The sequence below is a fragment of the Manis pentadactyla genome, chromosome 9 (genome assembly GCF_030020395.1).
Source record: "Manis pentadactyla isolate mManPen7 chromosome 9, mManPen7.hap1, whole genome shotgun sequence".
Lineage (NCBI taxonomy): Eukaryota > Metazoa > Chordata > Mammalia > Pholidota > Manidae > Manis > Manis pentadactyla.
In genome coordinates, this window is record NC_080027.1 from 47,447,014 (window position 1) to 47,453,989 (window position 6,976).

General features: G+C 39.7%; 1 pseudogene; it reads left to right on the plus strand.

Moving 5' to 3' along the window:
• Positions 1 to 4,544: 4,544 nt before the first annotated feature.
• LOC118914839 (olfactory receptor 2D3-like) lies at positions 4,545 to 5,492 on the plus strand (annotated as a pseudogene).
• Positions 5,493 to 6,976: the final 1,484 nt, after the last annotated feature.

A 6,976-nucleotide genomic window follows, 5' to 3' on the forward strand; every position in this document is an offset into this window, starting at 1 on the left:
CACGTGAACTTTGCTTCTCCTTTTATGGGGCCACAGATGCATTAGCTATCATCGCTCTTTTATGCGGTCCTGGACTATGAGGAGGGCAGTGTTGAGGAGGGTACCCAAATGTCACACTCATTTACACAGTTTTCCAAACTGAATCTGTTTGGAAGGATTTGCCCTGAAAAAAGACATGAGGGAAAATTAGTGTAACTAGTTATTATTATGGTTGGTATATTATAGAAAAATGCAGAAGTCATATACATCAAGTGACTAGGAAAAAAGCTGACTGTAACCCTTAACCTTAAGACTCTAGTCCTAAGGTCACCTCTCAAACATCCTGCAGTACAGCTTCCTGATATGTACTCTGGCTCCAAGTAAGTTTTTATAAGGCAAGGTAGTGTTCTAATGCTGCAGAAAATAAGTACTGTAAAGGGTGCTTTTGTCCTGCCAGTAGAACAGTGATTAAAAATTGACCATGTCCAAAGATTTCAAAGATGAGTAAATGTAGATTTACTAAAATAGCCCTGGTTCTTTCTTTACGCTGTTTTTATTTAACAGAGAAAAGCTTTTCTTTGTGCTGAGAATAATCAAGCTGCCCCCTTTGGAACTTCCATCATATATCCAGAGTCCATAGAATCCTGTTTGTCTCAATGCAGACATGACCCAAACAGTAACAAGGGAAGGAAAATGGCAACGGCACTTTCTCAGTGGTGGGACAGATATTCAGTACTTGGCTCACCCCTCACCTTGGGAATCTCTAGCAAGCATAGAGTTCATGCATTAGCTTATGAGGAAAATTTAGAAACACAATACACACAGAGGGTTACAATATTTTCCATATAAAAGGAAATAAACATTGATGAGAAAATACATCCCTAATTTCAACCTAGAATCCTCACAAGAATATGAATCTGTCCTGGTATTTGGCATATGTGCAAATACTTGATTTTACAGAAATTATCTCAAATATGTTATTTTTCAGGACAAGCTAAGATTATTGAACACTGGTCACCACAATCTCTAATGAACTATGATTTCAGACCCATTTTAATAGAGAAATACTGAGGGAGATGCAAGTTTCTACTTCTCTGGGGATTTAAGTAAAGGATGCATAGATATCTTCCTGAATGGACTTCACACTCTTGATTTTGTTTACCGAAAGGTAGAAAGGATGGTAGGCCTCCTCAGGCCCAGCACTTGCAGAATTTTTTCTTTGTTCAGGCTGGAAATACAAGAGATTTACAGAGTTCAGCATGATTACAAAAAAATACAGAAGGTCCCATGGCATCTCATTGTGTGTAGATATAATAGAGTGAGCTGTGCCCACAGAGAACCCTAGGGAATATTCTGTGTGCATCACCTCTCAGGGCCTCTTCCCAGGAATCCTCTCAGAATAAGAGGGATTTCAGTGTTGATGCTTCTTAATAAGTGTTTACCTCATCAAAGAACACAGTTGCAGTTGGAATAGAATCATTGAAAAGTCCAGGTCATGCCCAGCTGTTAGGAGAGAGATCTGAGGATCACTGGAATCCAATACCCATCTGGATCTGCAGCTTGGATCGCTGGATGGCCCTCCGAGGTACCCAGTGTGAAGTCCCCATCTCTAGAATAAATTCATCCTAGGTCTCCGGGTAAGAAAGAGGAAGATGCTAAGAGACCAAGTCTCTCCAGACCCAGAAATCTTGAGTCTACCTGGGAGAATGGTCACATCCTTATTTTTAATACCTCTGGACTATATGGAGAGGATTTTTCTTTATTTCTCTTCTCTAGAATCCTCAGCCTTGCAAATCTTGCTAATGGGCTGTTCTTTAGCGAATCAGATTGTGTAGTGAGAAACCAAAAAACAAAAGAACCATTATCTCTCAAAGTACCTAACTCTTTTTAGCTCCCAGAAACTTCCTGTACTCTGATCTTTCATCTCTGTTAGCATAGATGTTCTTTTTTTCTTTTATGTTTTCCACATTTTCTTCAGCTGATACTCACTGGATTCACAGGGCACTAACTAGGATGCAAAGCAGAGCTTCTTGCAAATTTGCCATCCATTGTGCAGGAGTTGGGGAGGAGCCAGATCTCAGTGAGTGGTAATGTTGGGTGTGTGGGCACCCCCTGCCCCAGTACCCTGGTACTCAAGTTGCTACCACATTACATATGTCCTTTCAGTGGCTAAAAATGAGAAAGGGAAGAAGATTGCATACTGAGGGTCTGTTCCACTGGAAGAACAATAACTACCACTGATACCCTCTCACCTAACCAGTAGCCCAGGTGCTCATAGCCCATTTCTCCTCCGATTGGTCATGTGATCTCCCATTCCAAGAAAATCATAAAGCTAGACCTGCATCAGCTGTGCTCTCCGAAGCCCACAGAGTGTTTTAAAAGAATGGTTAGTACTTAGGAGTGTTTGGATGCATTTGTGGGACAGTGACTGTGTGTTGTGGAGGAGACTGTTCAGTCCTGAGTGCATAGTTATTTCATGCACTTAGTCAGTGAACATTTTCTGAAAATTTACTACATGCTGCATGATGCAAACATATAGATGAGATGGGATTACTACCCTGAATAAACATAGACCTGTGTCAGGGAGACAGGCTTAGAAACAATCACATATTACTCAGTACATACCTTTAAAATCACATTATTACATAAAAAGGTCAAAACATGAAATGTACAAGTGAAATATGCACAGCTCATTGCATGTAAATTAATAAGGAAGTAAGTAAAACATGTATATATTAAAATTAATGGAAAATTGGTGTAGTAATAGATTATTCTATTTATGCTCTTAAGAACTTTTTACTTACAGCTGTGTTCTTTTTAAACATTCTGAGAATGACCATCTCCAAGGAATACAGTTTATACTGAAACCCACACTTAGAACATACACACACTTAAATAAAATTGAAACATATGTTTTCTGAAAATCATTTGATTATGAAAGGTGGTATTTTCTTTTCTATTTAAGTTTTAATAAATACTGGTGGCAACCCATTAAATCCATACATTACCCACTAATGTAAGTCGCAGTTTCAAAAGAACCTATTAATCAATAAATTATTTGGCCATTGATTCTGCAGACTCTTTTACTGATCCTCTAGCGTATTCTCTTGACACTATATTTAAAGGGAAAATAGGTCTCATTTACTCCTGCCAGTCCTTCCCTGTCCTTCAAAACCCATGGGTCTTTCTGTATGCTTGGAGTAGTCCCAGTTTCAGATCCAATCTAGATGGAAATTCATGAGTAGAATCCTCATTGTCAACCTGCGGTGTCGAAATCAGTTCCTACTTGGTAGGTCCCAAGCCAGTGACACAGCCACAACTGATCAGACCACATTTTTCCTGCACTGCTAGTTAGATATAGTGACTTACATGTGAAAACCATTTTATGTTTGCAGTCTTTGACTGACCCCCATCCCAAAATGGCCCTCCCAGGTAGGCTAGACTTCTTCTCTTACAAGTCCTTTATACAAAAGGGCAGGCTTAAGACAGTTCTTCAATCTTTTCTAGGGATGTCAGACTCCTACCCTGATTCCCAACCATTTACACGTGGCCCTGCTACCTTCCCTAAATCTTTCTAATCTCCTTCCCTCTTAGCTTGGATCCAGCTATGCTATTCCTTGCTTCTTCCGGACATACAACAAAGTATAGAATTTGAATAGTGCTTCCTTGCTCGCTTCAAAGCACTGGACCCGTGCCTGATTTCTTACTGATACACATCTCCAACTGAATGAATACTTTGATACAAACTGCAGCATGAATGAGCTCAAACACTGTTACACGAGATAAGACATTGCAACACTAGAGACAGCTATTGTGGCTGCATTTAGTCTCCATGAAGGGCCCCCCTAATTCCATAGTATATGATGCTGCCTAGGTCTAATGGCGTCTCTACTGTCCCGGCTGATGATGAGTCCCGTCATGCCTTACTCTTTAACACTGCTTTCAAGCCTTGGTTTTTTTGATCCAGTGAAGAATTTAGGAAAGGACCAGGACTGTGGATTATAACACCATGGTCTCTTAAAACTCTCTTCCTACTTGGAAGGATCATAAAGGATCCCTTGGACACACAAAAGAAAAGTTCACTATTGGCCTGCTCCTTGATGAAATGAAAAAGAAACTCTGCTGACTGACAAGTAAACTAGAAAAAAGAAAAAGCTGGGCTTTCTACTAGAGGGAGGATTCTTTATTTTTTTTTAAATCCATGTAATATGTTTGCTTCCTTTGTCTTTGGTTCAGATACATAACATGTACTTTTCTCTAGGACAGTTTTTGACATTAACCACACAATTGCTAGGCAATTGCTCTACAACTGATAATCGCCTGGCAGCAAGGATCACCAAGAAGGCATATTTCTGGTTTTGCGATACCTCAAATTAGATAGTTTCAGTAGGAATATAGAGATGGAAATTTTAGAAAATCAAGTCTCTTACATGTTTGCAAGAATTTTATTAATCAAATACATTTGTTCCTTCAGTTGAGATCCTCAGTGTAAGGATTCGGTGCTCCATCGTAGTCAGCTTTTGGTCACTCTGTTTATGCTGATGTGTAGACAGGACTAAACATCGATGGGCAGAGAAAACCAGGCCTATCTGACTGAATTCATCTTGCTGGGCCTTTCATCAAATCACACACCCAGATCTTGCTCTCTGTGATATTTCAGATCATCTACCTGCTGAATGTGTTTGGGAATCTCTTCATCGTAATGCTCACTCACACTGACTCTCGACTTCATACACCAATGTACTTTTTCCTTATAAATGTGTCATTTACTGATCTCTGTTTATCTGCCGTGATCATCTCCCAGATGCTATTCCATTTGCTGATAACAAGAAAGACCATTTCCTTTACCAGATGCTCGATCTAGATGGCTTTATTCCTGACCATCAGCTGTCTGTAAAGTTCACTTCTAGCAGTGATGTCCTGTGACCGCTGTGGCTGTCTGCAAGCCTCTGCACTGCTCCACCCTCATGACCCAGAGGGTTTGTGTCCAGTTGGTCCTAGGGTCCTGGACCTGTGGCACATTTGTGTCTCTGGTAGACACCTCATTTACTTGATGTCTCCCATACCAGGGACAGAATGTAATCAATCATAGTTTATGTGACCCTCCTGCTCTCCTGAAGCTGGCTTCAGCAGATACATATAGCACAGAGATGGCCATCTTTGCAATGGCTATGGTAATCCTCCTTGGTCCTGTCTGCCTCATTCTTTTCTCCTACTGGAACATTATCTCTACTGTGGTGTGGCTGAAGTAGAGGGAGGGGAGGCTCAAGGTCTTTTCTACCTGTTGTCCCCATCTCGTTGTTTTCTTAACCTACGGGTCAACTATATTTGCCTACATGTGGCCACATTCCAAGAAAATAAATAAAGGGGACAAGGTGATCTCTGTGTTCTACTTAGGCATAACATCCATGATTAACCCATTCATTTACAGCCTGAGGAACAAGGATGTGAAGGAGGCATTTAAGAAAGTATTTAGAAGGTGGAGTTCTCAGAGGGAGACTATATTGATATAAAATCATGGAAATTGAGACCATTCAACCTGTTTCAATACCATAAACAGCTTCCTCTCCCATCCTAGTCTGAGATATCAATAACCATATGGGAGCACTTTATCTTTTATATCCTTGTACCTTTTGTAATGTTTTCAGGTTTATCTAGTGCTGTCCTGCTCAAGCTTAATCTCTCTGTTTGCAGTTTGCTTGCCTGGTAACAACTCTTTGGCTAATACATTAGAGGCTATTTTTAAAAACTGAAGAGTTTTAATTTACACTGCCCTGTGGTTTTACCAATTCACTTTCACCCAGGGACACTGCCTTTTGATGCTACACTCCACACTATTTCCCAGAGTTATCTCATGCCAACATCATCTAGTCATCCACAGATCGTGGAATCCTACTTAATGTCAATATGCCAGGCTCTACAATTTTCTATAAAATGAAAATTATTTTCACTCTGAAATTTGGATATTGGAACTCTTTCTTTTTTCTGTAGAGTCCCCCAATACTGCTATTGTCAATTCATCCACAAAGGAGGGAGCTCCTGTCTTATACAATAAGGTGTGGAATGATACAATCTAGCAAACGTCTTTGATACATCACACACACACCTGCTTCATATTCCAGACTCATATGTATATCCCTTGACTTGTCCCACCCCATCTGCATGGAGCTGTTTACAAGCATTCTTGTCATATAAAGAAAAGTGCTGCTCCACTAGGGAAAGCAGTTTGGAGGGTTCTTAGAAACTGAAAATAGAACTGCCATACAACCCAGCATTTCTCCTTCTCGAAATCTATCCAAACAAAACAAAATCATTAGTTAGGAAAAATATATATACTCCTATGTTTACTACAGCATTATTTATAATAGCCAATATATGGAAACAATCCAAATGTTCATCAATATATGAAGAGATGTTAAAAAGCAATACATAGCTGTGGAATATTACTCAGCCATAAAAAAGTGAAATCTAGCCTTTTGTGACAACATGAATGGAACTAAAAGGTATTATACTAAGTGAAGTATGTCAGAAAGACAAATATCATATGATTTCACTTATATATGGAATCTAGAAAACGAAACAAAGGAAAAAAAATGAAACACAAATGACTTAGAGGCACAGGGAACAGACTGGTGGTTGCCATAGGAGAGAGCACTGGGGGATGGGTGAAATAGGTGAAGGGGGAGAAATTAGTGAGACTGTTTGATATCTTGATCTTGGCGATGGTTACATGCATGTATACACATGTCAAAATTCATCAAGCTGTGTGCTAAGATGTGCTTTTTATTGAATGTACCTCAATACAAAAAATACAAAAATCTTTAAATTTTTGTTAATTAAAAAAAGAGTGCCACTGACCATGGCCAACCCCTCCTCTCAGGAAGTGGGAAGAGTATGGGAGCACTTTATGTTTGGCTGGGAGCAACTCCAATTGGAAGTTCTGCTTTCACTTCATGAGCTTTCTTAAGTCATCTGCGAACTGTGTAATTATAGGTGA